General features: G+C 40.9%; 1 pseudogene; it reads left to right on the top strand.

Annotated features, from left to right (window-relative positions):
* Positions 1–21766, top strand: part of LOC106580980 (olfactory receptor 11A1-like) — a 35144-nt pseudogene extending 13378 nt beyond the window's left edge.
* The last annotated feature ends 445 nt before the right edge of the window (positions 21767–22211 follow it).

Genomic DNA, 22211 nt, shown 5'->3' with positions numbered 1-22211 from the left:
CAGCTTCTCCATAAAGGCTTTCCAGACCCGCTACGTGAATTGGGGACCATAGACGGAAATGATGTCCTCCGGAAGGTCATTGAATGCATAACGAACATGAGTTGACATAGTGGGTGACGTCCTGTGCCAAAGTGGTCCACCAGTATTTATCGGAGAGGGATTAGATGGTGCGGGGTCATGCCTGGGTGTCCAGCAGTGAGGAATGTGTGTACCCAGGTCAACAACCGATCTCTGACCCCTGTGGGGACATAGATGCGCTCTGGAGGGTAGGTGGCAGGAGCAGGTTCCTTCCAGAGCGTGACGGATGTCCATATCTACGTCCCAAAACACGGGGCCAACGGTACTGGAGGACCAATTGATGGGCTGGAGGACACTCACAGGACCCTCCACTGACGTGGAACCACAGGGTGTGGTAAAACAGGTCGTCTGGCATCCTGGTCCCCAGGCGGTGATTCTCATCTTTGACTAGGAGATGGTAGGGTTATGAAGTTGGAGCCACGGGGGCTGAGGATGACTGTGTATGGGTGGTGATGAAGTGAAGGCTTTCCTGGTGCTTGCATCCCACTGTGAGGGGTGCTGTGACATAATTGTAATTGTGCCAGATCCCAATGTTCACATATCCAGAGATTGGACAGGAAAAGGAGAGGGGGTATGAAGTTATGTTCAGGGAGGAGGCAACGGCCTGGTCGATAAAGTTCTCTAGGGACAGCCAGCAGTGAAATGGGAACCAGCAAGGGTTTGGCCGCAAACAATGCACCGGATACCACTGAAGCTGGTGCCTCTCCAGCGAACCCTACTGCCATAGGTTCAGGCTCTGCCTCAGGACAGCCAAAGGAGGGAGTTGAGTGGCAGGTCGACACCGGCGCACCCGAAGAAAGTTAAGATAAACGGCCATCGCGATGAGAGCGTCCAAGAATATGTTGTTGCAGAATAGAGTGCGCAGCGCATGTTCATTCCATCCGCTGGAGGCTACTACAGTCCGAAAGGTGAGGGTGTACTCCGCAGCGGTCTGAGCACCCTGCTGGAGTTGGCCGTTGCCCACGCCAACGCCTGTCCGGATTGCAGAGAAATTACTGTGGCAACCTTTGACCTCTCTGTGGTGGGGGCTCCCATCTGATAGGCGGAATAGAACTGGACGGATGGCTGGGTAGGCTGGGGGACTGGCTCACTGTGACGGCCCATGGTAGGAGGCCCTCCATCAGTGGTATGGAGAACCTCGCAGGTGGTGTCGAGCAAGTGGAGAACCTACTTCATGGTCGTACACAGTAGAGCCAGCCGGTCGTGGGGTTGGTGGAGTAGAGGACCCTGTTCCTCAACCGTCTGGAAGATGGTGTAATCTTCTGCTGCTTCCATAATATCTGAGGCAGTATTCTGTAACGTTTATGCAGGGAGTCAGAAAGCAGGTGCAGAAGCTGAGTTTAATAATAATAAACTTGAAGAAAATACAAAACAGGAGACTCATACTGAATGTAACAAAATCCAATCTTGACTGAGGCTGCTGAGGGCTATATGAAGGGAGAGAAATCAGGGTGGTGATGAAGTCCAGGTGTGCTTAACGATGGGGCGCAAGTGTGCGCAATGATGGTTGACAGGTGTACGCAATGTGTGTTGCCATCTTTAGGTGGGTTGCCAGGACCGGTGGTTGACAATCAGTTAATCTGACTATTCACTTATTATTGATTTCATTTTCTTATTTCAGCTATTTGAGTTTAGGTTTTCAGTATAGTTGTCTAATGTTGGTGGGGCATATTATTTGGTTTTAATCGTTCTCCAGAATCACTACAAGTATAATAGTTTTACTTGAGTGTATTTTTAACAGAGCTGAGATTTACTTTGAAGTGTAAAGTGTAGGAATAGAAGTGAAGTCAGTCATTGACAGACACGGTGGCATAGCAGGAATATCGGAATGCTATGCAGGAAGAGGTTGTGAGTTCGAATCCCAGGTGAGGACATATTTGAATAGTAATTACTGTATGAATGAAAATGCACAATGTAATCATTTACAGTATGTCAAATATGTTAGTTGAAAACAGATGGTATGGTAAAAGCACTGTGTAGGGGGTTTTCCCTAACATTGCAAAAGGCAAAGAGCTGTAAATGGATCAGTGGTTCACAAATCAGGGACTTGATGGGCTTGACAACAGTAGCAAGGGGTGATGTCTAATGAAACAAGGGTATGCATGCACTGGATATTTATATTTATTTTTTGGGGGGGAGAATGTTTCTTTTCTACCGTCAAGTGAAGTCCCCGGGAAAAACTGGGAACTAGACAAAAGATCCAGGGGACAATGACACAATGTCCCAAGAATGTCCTAAAAACGCAGTGGCGAACCGAGACTATTCAACCTAGGCCTTCAGAAGGAACAAAGATTTTTCAATAGCCAACATTGAATCAAACCAAAAAATCCAGAAAAGTAACAGACAACATAGCTTCACTTAATGAGCTAAAATTAATGAGCTAAAATTTGAAGGGGATGGCCAGCAGAGATAGGTGGGATGAGATGAGAGAAACTGAGGGTTGAAATCTGGAACTGAAGATGAGTGAGAGTGAAGTTTCTCTGTAAAATGACGATTAACTTCTTTGGGATAGGGGGCAGTATTTTCACGGCTGGATAAAAAATGTACCCGATTTAATCTGGTTACTACTCCTGCCCAGAAACTAGAATATGCATATAATTGTTTCATTTGGATAGAAAACACCCTAAAGCTTCTAAAACTGTTTGAATGGTGTCTGTGAGTATAACAGAACTCATATGGCAGGCCAAAACCTGAGAAGATTCCATACAGGAAGTGCCCTGTCTGACAATTTGTTGTTCTTCTGTTTATCTCTATCAAAATTACAGCATCTGTGCTGTAACGTGACATTTTCTAAGGCTTCAATTGGCTCTCTAAAGCCGCCAGAAAGTGGAATGGGGTGTCTGCTGTCTCTGGGCAAAGAACAGCAGCAGAATTTGTTAGTGGTCAGCCTGGGGACAGTGAGACTGTGATGCGCGTTCACGAGACTACTCCATTTTTTTCTTTCAGCCTTTGAATGAATACAACGTTCCCCGGTTGGAATATTATCGCTATTTTACGAGAAAAATTGCATAAAAATGGATTTTAAACAGCGTTTGACATGCTTCGAAGTACGGTAATGGAATATTTTGAATTCTTTTGTCACGAAATGCGCTCGCGCGTCACCCTTCGGATAGTGACCTGAACGCACGAACAAAACGGAGCTATTTGAATATAACTATGGATTATTTGGAACCAAAACAACATTTGTTGTTGAAGTAGAAGTCCTGGGAGTGCATTCTGACGAAGAACAGCAAAGGTAATCCAATTTTTCTAATAATAATTCTGAGTTTAGGTTGTCCCAAACTTGGTGGGTGTCAAATTAGCTAGCCGTGATGGCAGAGCTATGTACTCAGAATATTGCAAAATGTGCTTTCGCCGAAAAGCTATTTTAAAATCGGACATAGCGATTGCATAAAGGAGTTCTGTGTCTATAATTTAAAAAAATAATTGTTATGCATTTTGTCAATATTTATCGTGAGTAATTTAGTAAATTCACCAGAAGTTTTCGGTGGGTATGCTAGTTCTGAACATCACATGCTAATGTAAAAAGCAGTTTTTTTATATAAATATGAACTTGATTGAACAAAACATGCATGTATTGTATAACATAATGTCCTAGGAGTGTCATCTGATGAAGATCATCAAAGGTTAGTGCTGCATTTAGCTGTGTTTTGGGTATTTGTGATGCGTGCTAGTTGCTTGGAAATGGCTGTGTGGTTTTTTGTGTCTATGTACTCTCCTAACATAATCTAATGTTTTGCTTTCGCTGTAAAGCCTTTTGGAAATTGGACAACGTGGTTCGATTCAGGAGAAGTGTATCTATAAAATGGTGTAAAATAGTCCTATGTTTGAGAACTTTGAATTATGACATTTTGTGGTTTTAAATTTGGCGCTCTGATTTGTCACTGGCTGTTGAATAGTGTGGGACGATTTCGATCTTTTATATATATATAAAAGATTACAACATCATCCACCTTGAAGTTGATCACAATTGATGCTGATGCAGTTGTCGTCGCCACCGTCACACTATTAAAACACAGCTAGCGACTAGCTACTAGCATGTGAAGATTACTGCTTGCTATTGCCACTGATTCTTTACTCTTGCACACTCAGTAGTGACGTACCTAGAAAAGTCAGTTCTTTTTTTTGTACAGTACCACTCATTGCAAGTCAAAATGTGGTTGGTTCATTCCATTCTCACTCCACAATTTTGCTCTAATACAGTTGAATGGCAGGGAAAGGGGATACCTAGTTAGTTCACAACTGAATGCATTCAACCAAATTGTGTCTTTCGCATTTAACCCAACCCCTCTGAATCTACATCATCAGCGCCCAGGGAGCAGTTGTTGTCGGGGGTTAACGAGATTTTTGCACCTTACCAGCCCAAGGATTTCAATCAGCGACCTATCGGTTACTGACTCAACACTCTTAACCGCTAGGCTACCTGCCACCCAGCATCTGAAGGCCTAGGCAATGGCTGGCTGAACTAGATGGATTCTTCTACCCAGAGACCACCAAAGAAAAAAATCCTGATATTTTTTGCTTCAGTATTAACCCTACTCTTTCCAAAATGAATAAAACAACTGAAGAGATGCAATCAGAATATCATTAAATTATTGAAAAGATGAATTAGAATTTAAAACGAAATCTAAAAAGTCATCGGGGAAGCCCCCAGGATAAACCGGGAACTAAACAAAACCTCTAGGGGACTATGACACAACGTCCTGACCAACATTTTTGTGACGTTCCGGGGACTTCCTAATAACACATTTTTGTTTGCAGGGAACCAATCCAAACATCTGCCAGCAGAACATACATTTTCACCCCAATTCTGAATACTGTATAAAACCAGAATTGTTCTAAAACAGCCTAGGGAACACCATATTTAATTGGTGAATTATAAAGATCAGATACCTAATATTACATATAACATTCTCAGTGACAATACACAATGCAATGTTTTAAATCATCTTTGGGCTACAGAGAAACGATGCCAAAATGCCACATATTTCTATAGTCAATTATAGCAACTTAAAAAACACAACATTGTCACATAATCCATCGTGCTGTTGAAAGGAGGACCAAGGCGCAGCGGGAATATGGATGCTCATATTTTAATTTAAAAAAAGGGAGTAAAGCATCCACTGAAAAAACAATAAACAGTACTCACGATACGACAGTGTAGCAGGCTAAACCCCAAAAAAGCAGTGCTCACAACAATTCCCCACAAACACACCCAACTAATATAGGACTTCCAATCAAAGGCAACACCACACAGCTGCCTTCAATTGGAAGTCCACCCCAATTACCTCTACATAGAAACACCCAACCTAGACAGAACAAAGAACCCAACTTCTTCTGCCACGCCCTGACCAACACTTGTACACCTACTCCACCTGCTGGTCAGGACGTGACATTACCCCCCCCCCAAAGGTGCAGACCCTGAATGCACCTTCAAAAGAAAAACACAAAACACCCAAAACAACCCGAAAATTTCCCCCTAACTACAGGGAGGGAAGGGAGGGTGGCTGCCGTCAACGACGGCACTGTGCTACACCCCCCCTCCCCAACCCACCTATGTTGGAGGCGGCTCAGGTTCTGGCCGTTCCAGGCAGTCGGGGCAGTCCGGCGGCTCGGGGCAGCCTGGGGCAGTCCGGCCACTCTGACGACTGTTGACTGGCGGGCAGCTCTGACGACTGTTGACTGGCGGGCAGCTCTGACGACTGTTGACTGGCGGGCAGCTCTGACGACTGTTGACTGGCGGGCAGCTCTGACGACTGTTGACTGGCGAGGCTGGGTTTACGCACTTGGAGCCTGGTGCGTGGTGCTGGTACTGGCCGTACCAGATTGGGAACACGCACCTCAAGGCTAGTGCGTGTAACGGGAAACACCGGACCGTAGAGGCGCACTGGCAGTCTTAAGCGCAGGGTTGGCATCTCCGGTGCTGGCTCGATGCCTACTTTCCCCTGGCACGTGCGGGGTGCTGGTATTGAGCCTACTGGCCTAAAAATACCAGGCCTTACCATGACACCTACCCCAAAGCACGGGACCTGTCCAGTCTGTTTACTTTTAACAAGGGTACGGGGCGCTGGCCTGGGTCTCCAATCTTGCCCCGTCACACAGCCCTTGTGCCCCCCCCTAAAAAAATTATTGGGGGTGCCTCTCGGTCTCCCTTACCCGTCGTGTTCCCCAGTCCTCGCCAGAATTCTTCCGCTGCTTGGTCCTGTGTTGGTGGGGAATTCTGTAACATAATCCATCGTGCTGTTGAAAGGAGGACCAAGGCGCAGCGGGAATATGGATGCTCATATTTTAATTAAAAAAAAGGGAGTAAAGCATCCACTGAAAAAACAATAAACAAAACAATGAACAGTACTCACGATACGACAGTGTAGCAGGCTAAACCCCAAAAAAGCAGTGCTCACAACAATTCCCCACAAACACACAGACAAACACACCCAACTAATATAGGACTTCCAATCAAAGGCAACACCACACAGCTGCCTTCAATTGGAAGTCCACCCCAATTACCTCTACATAGAAACACCCAACCTAGACAGAACAAAGAAAACCCAACTTCTTCTGCCACGCCCTGACCAACACTTGTACACCTACTCCACCTGCTGGTCAGGACGTGACAAACATTCAATATTACAAAAATAGGTTAACCTGTTGGGGCTAGGGGGCAGTATTTTCACGGCTGGATAAAAAAACGTACCCGATTTAATCTGGTTACTAATCCTACCCAGTAACTAGAATATGCATATACTTATTATATATGGATAGAAAACACCCTAAAGTTTCTAAAACTGTTTGAATGGTGTCTGTGAGTATAACAGAACTCATTTGGCAGGCAAAACCCTGAGACATTTTCTGACAGGAAGTGGATACCTGATGTGTTGAATTACCTTTAAGCCTATGCCATTGAAACACACAGGGGTTGATTAATGTTTTGGCACTTCCTATTGCTTCCACTAGATGTCACCAGCCTTTACAAAGTGTTTTGAGTCTTTTACTGTGAGATCTGACCGAATTAGACTCTGGCGCGCGAGTTCATGTTGGGTACCCTCGTTCCAATACGGTATAAAAGAGAATGCATTCGTCCACCTTGAATATTATTCATGTTCTGGTTAAAAAAGGCCCTAATGATTTATGCTATACAACGTTTGACATGTTTGAACGAACGTAAATATATTTTTTCCCCTCGTTCATGAAGTGAAGTCCGGCGGGCTTAAATCATGTGCTAACAAGACGGAGATTTTTGGACATAAATGATGAGCTTTTTTGAACAAAACTACATTCGTTATGGACCTGTGATACCTGGAAGTGACATCTGATGAAGAGAATCAAAGGTAATGGATTATTTACATAGTATTTTCGATTTTAGATCTCCCCAACATGGCGGCTAGTCTGTATCGCAACGCGTATTTTTCTGGGCGCAGTGCTCAGATTATTGCAAAGTGTGATTTCCCAGTAAGGTTCTTTTTAAATCTGGCAAGTTGATTGCGTTCAAGAGATGTAAATCTATAATTCTTTAAATGACAATATAATATTTTACCAATGTTTTCTAATTTTAATTATTTAATTTGTGGTGCTGACTTGACTGCCGGTTATTGGAGGGAAACGATTTCCTCAACATCAATGCCATAGTAAAACGCTGTTTTTGGATATAAATATGAACTTGATAGAACTAAAAATGCATGCATTGTCTAACATAATGTCCTAGGAGTGTCATCTGATGGAGATTGTAAAAGGTTAGTGCATCATTTTAGCTGGTTTTATGGTTTTGGTGACCCTGTCTTTGAATTGACAAAACATTACACACAGCTATTGTCAATGTACTCTCCTAACATAATCTAACTTTATGCTTTCGCCGTAAAACCTTTTTGAAATCGTACAACGTGGTTAGATTAAGGAGATGTTTATCTTTCAAAGGGTGTAAGATAGTTGTATGTTTGAAAAATTTGAATTTTGACATTTATTTGGTTTCAAATTTGCCGCTCTTGAAATGCACCTGCTGTTGATGGAGTGCACCACGGGGGGGACGCTAGCGTCCCACCTAGCCCATAGAGGCTAGTTCCTTTTTACAAGCCTGCCTGGTTTTAATGATCCTAATGCCATACATAATAGGATTTAAAAAGGATTTAAAAGTATAGGAGGACAATGTGCAGTATCATGCCTTGTAGAATCACAAATAAACAGCCAAAGGAGAAGTTCAGCAATGAGGTGTGCAAGTGTCAAACACTTTCTGTTTTGTCTCTTTTGAACATATTTCAAAAATTCTTACCTATGATTATATGTTAGGAAATATAGTACATGCCAAAGACAGCACAGTTACAACAAGACCCCATATGATATTTTCGTGTAATATTTGAACAAGCAAGTGTCAGTGGAATTTTCTATCCCAATGATAATAATTAACAATCAATAAGCATTGACTAATCCCCAAGGTTTGTAAGACACTGGGTTAAGAATAATTAGGCAAGGACTCAGCTTTCTGCAAAAGGTCTGTACAGTTTATTCAGAGAACGTTCTGAAGTCCATTACACAAAGACATTAGTTTTATGCTAACTCTCCACTTACGCACTGTTGTATCCCTCCCTGGAGTTCTCACCACTGTTAATCACTACCCAGTGCTGTCTGTTCCTTTCCCCCGAGATTAGAGAAACCTTGAGGGTCACTCCCTTTCTTCTCTAAGTTACTCAAAGTTCCTCAGCTGTTGGGTCAATCACAGTCCAGTTGTTGTTTTCTTAGGCTCACTAATACACATACACACACATTTAATTTTTGTTCCGGGCCTCTACTAGACCTTATGGGCCTTTCGATTAGTACTTTAATTATTCATTATACATGCTACATAACTACTAATTACTAATTGGTTACGTGACAGGGTTGGATTCTTTAATCATTTACCTTTGAACATATTATTCCCTTATCAGCAAGCTTGACTACCAACTAGTTCACAATACACTCTGTCTATAACATTACCGCAAACTCAGGGAAATAGGGATGACATCCACTGAAAATGAATACAACCAGGACAGCAGAAGTAAGCCACTAATTATTTTAGTTTTTGTAATATTGTTATACAGTAGAGCAGTGCTTCCCAAACCTTTTCACTCGGGCCCCCCTCATCACTGGGAAACATGTCTTATGTGTCTTCATGTGATATCTGAACCATCAAATGGGCAAAGCATCAATACAGGACTAAGATCGAATCGTACGACACCGGCTCCGACACTCGTTGGATGTGGCAGGGCTTGCAAACTATTACAGACTACAAAGGGAAGCACAGCCGAGACCTGCCCAGTGACATAAGCCTACCAGAAGAGCTAAATTCCTTCTATGCTCGCTTCGAGGCAATTAACACTGAAACATGCATGAGAGCATCAGCTGTTCTGGACGACTGTGTGATCACGCTCTCCGCAGCCGATAAGAATAAGACCTTTAAACATGTCAACATTCACAAGGACGCAGGGCCAGACAGATTACCAGGACGTGTACTCTGAGCATGTGCTGACCAACTGGAAAGTGTCTTCATTGATTTTTTTCAACCTCTCCCTGTCTGAGTTTGTAATACCAACATGTTTCCCTCAGACCACCATAGTCCCTGTGCTCAAGAACACTAAGGCAAGGATTCCATATCTGTTATTTCATAGAATTGATGTCTTCACTATTATTCTATTTCAGCAAACTTAACATGTGTAAATATTTGTTGTTGAACATAATGAGATTCAACAACTGAGACATAAACTGAACAAGTTCCACAGACATGTGACTAACAGAAATTGAATAATGTGTCCCTGAACAAAGGGGGGGCTCAAAATCTAAATTAACAGTTAGTATCTGATGTGGCCACTAGCTGCATTAAGTACTGCAGTGCATCTCCACCTCATGCACTGCACCAGATTTGCCAGTTCTTGCTGTGAGATGTTGGCACCTGCAAGTTGGGTGAACGGTTGGGTCACAGCAAGAAGTTGGGTCAACTACTTCAAGGTCTCAGAGCGAGTGACGTCACCGATTGAAACGCTATTAGCGCGCACTCCGCTAACTAGCTTGCTATTTCACACCGGTTACACCCGACTTGAATTTTTTTTTAAATATACACATTGCGAGATATTTGGCAAAATAGACAGACATGCCTATATTTCCACCATAGGAAACAATGGGAAGACCGCAGAGTTCCAATATTATTTTTGTTGTTTACATTTTGTTGTTTACATTTTAACTATAAAACAATGTGAGCAGGTCTCATTGCCAACAATAGCGAAGCAGGCATTGTGACGTTGAACAATAAGTTTGGAATTGAATGTTCGGAAGGCCGAGTTGATGCCACAGTGCTCAGTAGTTCTAATAGGAGCTGGCAGGGTGAAAAATGCACTAAAATAAGGCCTGTTTTTTCGTGATTAATTCAAAACGACAGCAAGCCGCTGGGAAATATGGTCATATTATGAAACTGGGCTCCACGGCGGATGCAATGAACTAGTTTTTATCAGAAAAGAACGTTGTTAAAATGTTTGTGTCCAGCCTACTATCTACACGGATTTCAGAGCACCCTCGTCTGAGTGTACCAGAGCGCAGAATAATTACTTTATGAGCGCTCAACACCCATTGAATATGGCCGGTGTCAGTAAATGGTCAGAGTGGTCTCATTTGTGTCTGGAAGTAGCTAGCCAAAGTTAGCTTGGGTGCTTGACTTATGTTGTATGGCCAGAACGCTCAAATCAACCCAACTCCTCGCCCGAACATCCAGTGTGCGCTCAGAGAGCGCAACGGTCTGAATTTACAAACTGACAATATTTCTCTGAATGGAAACACCATACTATTAATCAAATTAATTAAGCCAAATTTCTTAAAATCAATCCCATATACTATGTTATTACAATAAAGGTTTTAAATTCTCTGGTAATGCCAATACTGAACACTATCAAATGCTTCTCAAAGATGCCCTCTGGTGGTCAAACTAGCAATAACTTGCAGTAGCTGATGAAATGGCTGAGAATTAAATGACGTGCCACAGAATGCTGCAGCAGCAGGCAGGGTGTGCCGCAGTATGACACAACTTTTAAAGGAGGAACCACTGTACGTACTAATATGACCCCAGCTATGGAAAGGGGAGACTCTCATGAACTCGATGGTGTTCTCTGTTTTGCTCAGTGTCATGGGACTCGTCTGAAGGTAACCCATACAAAGAGTGGAAGTATGGAGGTAGTTTTGTGCTAAGGGGATAAATATGTGTCCAAAAAACACAAACATTTCCTTAGCTATCTTATATCTCCTAGATATATGCCTGACACTTCAAAACCTTATTTGTTGTGATTTATTTTTGGATTGTCTTTTGGGACATTTATGAATGTGTTATTAATTGCGTTTCGATGGGCTGTAGTAATAAAGGCCAAATTCAAAATGTGTATCAAATAATTTGTCAATATTTATTTTTCATATACCTAAAGATCCTACACCTGTAGTACACAGGCCTGACTAATATTAGGCTTAGGGATGACTGAAACACAATACCCTTATGCCTGCAACTTGACAGATGGCCACTTGTTTTAGTCTTGCTGGAAATTGCAATCATTATAAAGACAACTCATTTGGGATTTCAGTGTTTTGAAATGCACTCTATTTATATGGGAATTTCTTCAAGGGAAGGTAAAACATTATATGTAATATTGTGTGTTTGAGATATAACATAAAAGTGTATACCACATAGAAACGCAGAGACATTGGGATGTTAAGTAACGACTTAGATGCCTGTTCATTATCCTCATGCCTTAGGGTATATAGAAGTTGGTCAGTTGAGCAGGAAAACATGTTTAATGTATTTGTTTGGCCCTGAGTCTTCAGAAAACAGGTCATTAGTCCACTGTATCTCTCAATTCCCTTGAAAACCTTATAGCAACACCTACCTGTGAGATCAGAAAGACTGAAACAACAACAAAGTTAGGCCTTGGTTACCGTCTCTTGTCTCTTGTTAAGCCAATTGAAGGGTTAGTCCCAGGGAGGTTTACAGTGGCATTAGGCTTAATGGCCTCCCTTCAGACTGGTCTGATGTGAATGATGCAACAATATTGAACTGGGCCTAACAAGAAGTTGGCTGCACCAGAAAGATACTACATACACATATTGTTGATCATACTATGTTGGCCTGTGACCTGAGAGTGAAAATTATGATAAGGTCAAGAATATGTAAAATGGTGTTAGCTTCTCAAGCTTGATCTATCTGCTAGGAGAATAGAAAATACAGACCATTGCAACCAATGTGTTGAACCTTGGGTTGAACTGTGTGTCATTAAAAATCTGTCACAACTACTCAATAGGGAAATTGGCATGCTCAGATATCTTGTATGTTAACATTTACACCTCAACTATAAAGATTATTAGAATCTATTCTTACACAATCATTGCAGTTTGCCTAAATGTAACCAAATCTAGACAAACTGAAGTGATGACAACATGCGTCCCACATGTAGTAACTTTTAAAAATTTGAGCTGTTCCACAGCAGATTTGATATTGAGTCATAGCACACCAAATTGGGGTGAATCTATCTGTATTTTTGTATCTATTTCACCTGCTGTAAATTCAATCAACTATGGAGATAGAACACAAAAGATTGTCATTGCAATACAGAACAAGATATTTGTATATTTTGGAGGATACATTTGTTTTATTTTACAGTGGGAGAAAATTTTTTTTTTAAATATATCTTTTTTTATTAAATGTAAAACGTGTATTTTGATACATCTATAGGTGATATAATGTTCTACACTTAAACTTGAGAAAACTAAAGTGCATCAACCATTCAGGACAACTGAAAGCTAGGAAAAGGTTCAGCAATTTTTTCAGTGTAGTGTTTTCAAGATTAAGCATTCATGGATCAATTCAATTTAATTAACCTATACTGTATTATTGACATTTTTATTTAACCTTTATTTAACTAGGCAAGTCAGTTAATAATAAATTCTTCCTGCCTTGTTCAGGGGCAGAATGACAGATTTTTACCTGGTCAGCTCAGGGATTTGATCTTGCAACCTTTCGGTTACTAGTCCAGTGTGCTAACCACTAAGCTACAGTGGGGCAAAAAAGTATTTAGTCAGCCACCAATTGTGCAAGTTCTCCCACTTAAAAAGATGAGAGAGGCCTGTAATTTTCATCATAGGTACACTTCAACTATGACAGACAAAATTAGAAGAAAAAAATCCAGACAATCACATTGTAGGATTTTTACTGAATTTATTTGCAAATTATGGTGAAAAATAAGTATTTGGTCACCTACAAACAAGCAAGATTTCTGGCTCTCACAGACCTGTAACTTCAACTTTAAGAGGCTCCTCTGTCCTCCACTCGTTACCTGTATTAATGGCACCTGTTTGAACTTGTTATCAGTATAAAAGACACCTGTCCACAACCTCAAACAGTCACACTCCAAACTTCACTATGGCCAAGACCAAAGAGCTGTCAAAGGACACCAGAAACAAAATTGTAGACCTGCACCAGGCTGAGAAGACTGAATCTGCAATAGGTAAGCAGCTTGGTTTGAAGAAATCAACTGTGGGAGCAATTATTAGGAAATGGAAGACATACAAGACCACTGATAATCTCCCTCGATCTGGGGCTCCACGCAAGATCTCACCCCGTGGGGTCAAAATGATCACAAGATCGGTGAGCAAAAATCCCAGAACCACACGGGGGGACCTAGTGAATGACCTGCAGAGCGCTGGGACCAAAGTAACAAAGCCTACCATCAGTAACACACTACGCCGCCAGGGACTCAAATCCTGCAGTGCCAGACGTGTCCCTCTGCTTAAGCCAGTACATGTCCAGGCCCGTCTGAAGTTTACTAGAGAGCATTTGGATGATCCAGAAGAGGATTGGGAGAATGTCATATGGTCAGATGAAACCAAAATATAACTTTTTGGTAAAAACTCAACTCGTCGTGTTTGGAGGACAAAGAATGCTGAGTTGCATCCAAAGAACACCATACCTACTGTGAAGCATGGGGGTGGAAACATCATGCTTTGGGGTTGTTTTTCTGCAAAGGGACCAGGACGACTGATCCGTGTAAAGGAAAGAATGAATGGGGCCATGTATCGTGAGATTTTGAGTGAAAACCTCCTTCCATCAGCAAGGGCATTGAAGATGAAACGTGGCTGGGTCTTTCAGCATGACAATGATCCCAAACACACCGCCCGGGCAACGAAGGAGTGGCTTCGTAAGAAGCATTTCAAGGTCCTGGAGTGGCCTAGCCAGTCTCCAGATCTCAACCCCATAGAAAATCTTTGGAGGGAGTTGAAAGTCCGTGTTGCCCAGCGACAGCCCCAAAACATCACTGCTCTAGAGGAGATCTGCATGGAGGAATGGGCCAAAATACCAGCAACAGTGTGTGAAAACCTTGTGAAGACTTACAGAAAACGTTTGACCTGTGTCATTGCCAACAAAGGGTATATAACAAAGAATTGAGATAAACTTTTGTTATTGGCCAAATACTTATTTTCCACCATAATTTGCAAATAAATTCATTAAAAATCCTACAATGTGATTTTCTGGATTTTTATTTCTCATTTTGTCTGTCATAGTTGAAGTGTACCTATGATGAAAATTACAGGCCTCTCTCATCTTTTTAAGTGGGATAACTTGCACAATTGGTGGCTGACTAAATACTTTTTTGCCCCACTGTACCTGCTGAGATTACCTGCTGCAGTAGCTATTTTTCACATGGTCAAATAAAATCACAGAATTGTTAATCTTGTCAATCACCTCCCCAGGCATGTCAGTAATCTCCATCAACCAAGCATTTTCCTTAATTTTGGCACTAACCTAACCACCCACGGTAGGCTGAGAGTCACACCATGACAATTGAATTCTTCGTGTCATTGGAGTTCAAGAGAACATACTGCTGAATACTGGGTTTTTTCTTCTTACAGCTCCTTAAGGATAGGGGGCAGTATTGACAATTTCGGAAAAAATATGTGCCCATATTAAACTGCCTCCTACTCAAACTCAGAAGCTAGGATATGCATATTATTAGTAGATTTGGATTGAAAAGTTTCTAAAACCGTTTGAATGGTGTCTGTGAGTATAACAGAACTCATATGGCAAGCAAAAACCTGAGAGAAATCCTACCAGGAAGTGGAAATCTGGATGCATGGGCTCTCTTCAAGTCGTTTCCTATTGAATACACAGTGACGTAGTAATAATTGTGCACTTCCTACGGCTTCCACTAGATGTCGACAGTCTTTACAAAGTTGTTTGAAGCTTCTACGATGAACAGAGCCCGAATGACAAGGTGGGGAAGTTGTTGAGGCAGGGGGTGACATCACTTCTTGGAGCACGTTCATGAGGATGGATCCCTCCCATTCCAAAACCTTTTTCAAGACACAGGAACCGTCCGGTTGAAATATTATAATCTTCACATTCTGAAGGCCCTAAAGATTGATGTTTTACAACGTTTGACATGTTTGAACGAACGTAAATACAACTTTTTTTTAATTTTTCATCGCGACATCGTCCACGCGCTTTCTACACTTGGAGTAGCATACCGGATGCATGAACAACAAGGAGTTATTTGGACATAAATTATGGACTTTATCGAACAAAACAACATTTGTTGTGGACCTGGGATTCCTGGAAGTGCCTTCTGATGAAGATGATCAAAGGTAAGGGAATATTTCTAATGCAATGTATGATTTTAGATGACTCCAAGATGGCGGCTATCTGTATAGCCTAGTGTATTTTTCTGAGCTCAGTACTCAGATTTTTGCAGATCTTTCATAGCGTTTGTATAAAGGAGATGTTCATCTATAATTCTTTGAATGACAGTTTAATTTTGTATCAATGTTTATGACAAGTATTTTTGTAAATTGTGGCGCTGAAAATATTTTCTGAACGTCACGCGCCAATGTAAAATGCTGTTTTTATATATAAATATGAACTTTATCGAACAAAAAATGCATGTATTGTGTAACATGACGTCCTAGGAGTGTCATCTGATGAAGATCGTCAAAGGTTAGTGCTGCATTTGGCTGTGTTTTGGGTATTTGTGATGCATGCTAGTTGCTAGGAAAATGGCTGTGGGGTTGTTTTTGTCGATGTACTCTCCTAACATAATGTAATGTTTTGCTTTCGCTGTAAAGCCTTTTTGAAATTGGACAACGTTGTTCGATTCAGGAGAAGTGCATCTATAAAATGGTGTAAAATAGTCCTATGTTTGAGAAACAGAAAAAAAATGATTTGGTTTTGAATATGGCGCTCTCGTTGCACCATGAGAAGAGGATGGCTGCATCAAAGCTCCCAAACAAAAGGTTGGTAAAGTATGTTACACTAAGATAGGACAAAGATTTTTGGTACACATCATCTTTAACCTGTTAGGGCTAGGGGGCAGTATTGACACAGCCGGATAAAAAACGTACCCGATTTAATCTGGTTACTACTCCTGCCCAGTAACTAGAATATGCATATAATAATTGTCTTTGGATAGAAAACACTCTAAAGTTTCTAAAACTGTTTGAATGGTGTCTGTGAGTATAACAGAACTCAAATGGCAGGCCAAAACCTGAGAAGATTCCATGCAGGAAGTGGCCTGTCTGACAAGGTGTGTTTTATCTTGGCTCTTTTTATTGAAGACTGAGGATCTTTGCAATAACGTGACACTTCCTACGGCTCCCATAGGCTCTCAGAGCCCGGGAAAAAGCTGAAGGATATCGAGGCAGGCTCTGGCTGAAACACTTTATCGCTTTTGGCAAGAGGCCGCTCAGAGTACTATGGGCTTAGGCGCGTGCCCGAGTCGACCGAATGCTTTCTTTTCTTTTGTCTGTTTACCTAAACGCAGATTCCCGGTCGGAATATTATCGCTTTTTTTATGAGAAAAATGGCATAAAAATTGATTTTAAACAGCGGTTGACATGCTTCGAAGTACGGTAATGGAATATTTAGAAATCTTTTGTCACGAATTGCGCCATGCTCGTAACCCTTATTTAACCTTTCGGATAGTGTCTTGAACGCACGAACAAAACGCCGCTGTTTGGATATAACGATGGATTATTTTGGACCAAACCAACATTTGTTATTGAAGTATAAGTCCTGGGAGTGCATTCTGACGAAGACAGCAAAGGTAATAACATTTTTCTTATAGTAAATCTGACTTTGATGAGTGCTAAACTTGCTGGGTGTCTAAATAGCTAGCCCTGTGATGCCGGGCTATCTACTGAGAATATTGCAAAATGTGCTTTCACCGAAAAGCTATTTTAAAATCGGACATATCGAGTGCATAGAGGAGTTCTGTATCTATAATTCTTAAAATAATTGTTATGCTTTTTGTGAACGTTTATCGTGAGTAATTTAGTAAATTCACCGACAGTGTTCGGTCGGAATGCTAGTCACATGCTAGTCACATGCTAATGTAAAAAGCTGGTTTTTGATATAAATATGAACTTGATTGAACAAAACATGCATGTATTGTATAACATAATGTCCTAGGGTTGTCATCTGATGAAGATCATCAAAGGTTAGTGCTACATTTAGCTGTGGTTTGGGTTTATGTGACATTATATGCTAGCTTGAAAAATGGGTGTCTGATTATTTCTGGCTGGGTACTCTGCTGACATAATCTGATGTTTTGCTTTCGTTGTAAAGCCTTTTTGAAATCGGACAGTGTGGTTAGATTAACGAGAGTCTTATCTTTAAAATGGTGTAAAATAGTCATATGTTTGAAAAATTGAAGGTTTTGCATTTCTAAGGTATTTGAATAACGCGCCACGGGATTACACTGGCTGTTGAGTAGGTGGGACGCACCTAGCCCATAGAGGTTAAGGTGTCTAGTATTGATATATGTGTTTGCAATTACTCAACTTTGTTCAGTGTGGTCATAGGATGAGTAAACATGTTGACGGCAACAATAGTGATCGGCAGGATAACACAGTGCATCTAGTGTTACGGCTCGTTAGTGATTGCAGCTGGTGTGATTGGAGCCACCTGGGCTCAGGGTATTTAACCAACTGCTCCACTAACCTCTCTCTGGTCTGGCTGGTCTGGCTCCTCGCTGAGCTTCTGGCTCGCTGGGCTTGCTCTCTCTTTCTCCCTGCTCCTCCAGGTATGATCCGGTTTTGTTTGTTCCTTTGTAGCTGTATTTAGTTTCCACTCAGTCATGTTTACACATACATATTCACGCATCCATGCACCTTACATTATGACATTTCCACACCTCATTCCTTTTTCTTTGTTTATAGTTAATAGTTTTGTTTTATAATAAAGAACGTTTTGAATTGGCCTATACCAGTTGTCGATGTCCTCGCATTTTTGCCACAGGCTATGAGCCGGTATACACATACCTATACACATACATAGTTCTTGTTCTACCTAACTTTCTACTCTGTTCTTTCTTTTAGTTTCACTTTGAGTTCTGGATATGTTGGATCTATGTGACTGCTCAGACGAGGCGTGCAACATTGCAGTTATCCCTCAGAGATTATGATAGCGATGGGTCAGACATGGACTATGAGGGGGAGACAGGCCATTTGCCAGCCAGGCTGTTGAATGTATATGCTGAACCTATGCAAACGGATCATGACAGGAACAATGTTATCAGTGATGATGACCTACTCCTCACCACCCCACACTCTCCTCCCTGAGACTGGGTTGGGTCATGGACCCAGTGTCGTTCTTGGTGTTGCAGAGCAATCTCAGGTGCCTCAAGGTTGCAAGTTCCTTCATGACAACCTCTTCACTTCGCTTACACTCCTCGATGAAATGACAAAAAGAGGATAGGGGAGCTCTGGAACGATGAGGCAAAATTGTCTGTTTGATGTCCAAGCCACAGAAGGACTTCATGAAGTTAACCCGGGGAACCTCTGAGGTTCTGACCCAAGGAGACAAGTTGCTGATCCATTAGAAAGACAATGACATTGTCACAGTGGCAACAAACATGGAGGAGAAATACAGTGAGACCTCTGTCAAGAGATGGAACAAGGAGTGACGTGCCTTTTGACAAAGTCCCACAAGCAAAATGCATCAACCGATACAATGAGCACATGGGTGGTGTTGAACTTCACAACCTACAAGTTTCAAGATACCATATCTCCATCAGGTCTAAGAAGTGGTGGTGAACCGTCTTTGCATGGTCTCTCAACAATGCACTCGCAAACAGCCATTTATTTTACAGAGATGTTATGGGAGGGACCATCAACCTGCTCACCTTCTCATGGATAGTGGCACAGTCTCTTATGCAAAAGTTTGGCACGAAACCACTGAGCCATGGAAGGAGATCTCTACTGGCTGCTACTGTTTAAGATCAGGCAAGATATGACAAAGCTTCTTACTGGCCAATCAACACGATGCATCAGTTCCATAGATGTCGTCATTGTGACGAACGCACTACCTACACATGTGAGAAATGCAAAGCGCCACTGCACATTAAGTGCTTCAAGATATACCACGGACAGAAGAAAAGGAGATAAGAGCAAATGAAAAAGGCTGAAAAAGCCAATAAAAGAAAAATAGAAAAGTCACTAAAGGGTGAGGAGAAGCAGTACAACGGACTCTAGCAAGAAAAGAAAAGTTGACAAAAAAGGGAAAAAGACAATCAAAATGACTGAAATGTTTTTGGAAAAGAGGATCAATTGATTCAAGACATACTGTGGTCTGACTGATCGTAGTTTAAAATAGTGATGCACAAACTAATCGTGCACTTGGTTCTGAAGCCTACCGCTATAATAAATATATATATATATATATATATATATATATATGTATGTGTGTGTATATATGTATGTGTATAATATATATAATTTTTTTTGTTTGTTCAGTGTAGGCCTCTACTTGAATGCATGTTCTACAGGCTACCTCTATCCTAAATGTTACCTTTATGTTCAATGTGAATGAATGACACGACTACTATACAGTTATTAGGGAATGTTGCACTAAAATGTCACAATGTTACAATGAATATTGCCCTAAAGTTCAACTGTTACAATAAAGTTACAATATTAATGTTTCAATACATGTTGCACTAAAGTAACAATGTTACAATGTATGTTACAATGTATGTTACAATAAAGTAACAATGTTGAAATACGTTGATGGTTGTTGTTTTTTTGTTTTTGCTCTCGGTATTCATATCGGTGTTGTAGAAGGGTTTTTGATATGTAAAATAGTCACACTAGAATGTGATGGGGCATTTTGGTAGCAATGCTGGGGACTGCCAGTGACAGTTTTAAATGTGTTAATAACTGGGCTGGGATATATAAGAATTTTCATGACTGCATAGGAGAATCATGTTAATTCAGTATACACCATAAAACACACTTTTTCACCTACTTTTCCATGAAAATTTTTAAAAAAAAGATTGATTATTTTAAAGGCTTACTAATGACACAAGATTTGGATATTTTCATGTCTGGGAATTTTTTTTGGATTAAATGGTGTAAATCCTGTATTTATTTTTATATACTTTTATCGGTACTATTAGGAAATTAGAGAACTCAACACAATTCGCATAATTTATACTAGCTGGATATAGCGACAGTGGACAACTAAAGTACTTGTATTTCATTATAAAACTGTGTTATACGTCTCCACAGTTTTTGCGAACACAGTGCTTATTGTGGTTATTTGCATGGAGAGACGCCTTCCTACATGAATCCATGTATCTGTTTCTGTGCAGTTTGTTTGTAAATGACTTATATGGTAGCACTGGTTTGTTCCCTACACTCATGACTCATTTGGTTTCAGATGACCATACAGTTTCCACTGTGTGATGTTACCTACAGATATTTTGCATGAACACATATGGAACTATTGAATTCAGCAATTTAGCAGCCGATGTCCTATGACAGGTACCTTGCTATATGTTATCCACCACAGTATAACAACATCATGACACACAACAGGGTGTGTATTTTAATTTGTGTAATATGGTTGTACTCTTTTGCTAAAAGCATAAAAACACTGTCTTTAATCATTCATTTGCAATTGTGTGGGAACGTTATCTTCTATGGGCTAGGTGGGACGGTTGCGTCCCACCCTAGTCAACAGCCAGTGGAATCGCGTGGCGCGAAATACAAATACCTAAAAAATGCTATAACTTACATTTCTCAAACATATAACTATTTTTCACCATTTTAAAGACAAGACTCTCGTTAAACTAACCACATTGTCCGATTTCAAAAAGGCTTTACAGCGAAAGCAAAACATTAGATTATGTCAGGAGAGTACCCTGCCAAAAATAATCACACAGCCATTTTCAAAGCAAGCATATATGTCACAAAAACCAAAACCACAGCTAAATGCAGCACTAACCTTTGATGATCTTCATCAGATGACACTCCTAGGACATTATGTTATACAATACATGCATGTTGCTGTATGCTGTATTTTCATGCAATACATGCACAGATGCTGTATTTTCGATAGAGATGCAACAGAAGGACAACAAATTGTCAGACAGGGCACTTCCTGTATGGAATCTTCTCAGGTTTTGGCCTGCCATATGAGTTCTGTTATACTCACAGACACCATTCAAACAGTTTTAGAAACTTTAGAGTGTTTTCTATCCAAATCTACTAATTATATGCATATTCTCGTTTCTGGGCAAGAGTAGTAACCAGTTTACATCGGGTACGTTTTTTATCCGGCCGTGAAAATACTGCCCCCTAGCCCCAACAGGTTATAGACAAAGTGTATTGTGACAAGTACCTGGTAGTAAAACTTGCCTGTTGAACTTCAGACATGACAGTTAATAAGATCTATGGACTATGTGGTATTGTTTGACTGTTATCCCTGTTGAGGAACCCTTCCCGCTCTGATCCCGGTACCGGGATTTATTGACAAGATACCATGGCGGGAAATTCAAAACTGCAAGAATCTAATAATTTCAATTTCTCAAACAATCAACTATTTTTCACCATTTGAAAGATAAACATCTCCTAAATCCAACCACATTGTCCGATTTCAAAGAGGCTATACGGCGAAAGCATAAAGTTAGGTTATGTTAGGAGAGTACATTGAAAATAGCTGTGTGTAATGTTTTGTCAATTCAAAGTCAGGCGTCACCAAAAGCAGAAAACCAGCTAAAATTATGCACTAACCTTTGACAATCTTCATCAGATGACACTCCTAGGACATTATGTTATACAATACATGCATTTTTTGTTCCATCAAGTTC

Source organism: Salmo salar, chromosome 20, assembly GCF_965601325.2.
Source record: "Salmo salar chromosome 20, fSalSal1, whole genome shotgun sequence".
NCBI classification, from domain to species: domain Eukaryota; kingdom Metazoa; phylum Chordata; class Actinopteri; order Salmoniformes; family Salmonidae; genus Salmo; species Salmo salar.
Note: the sequence above shows the minus strand (reverse complement) of the source record. Positions and strands in the feature narration are given on the sequence as shown.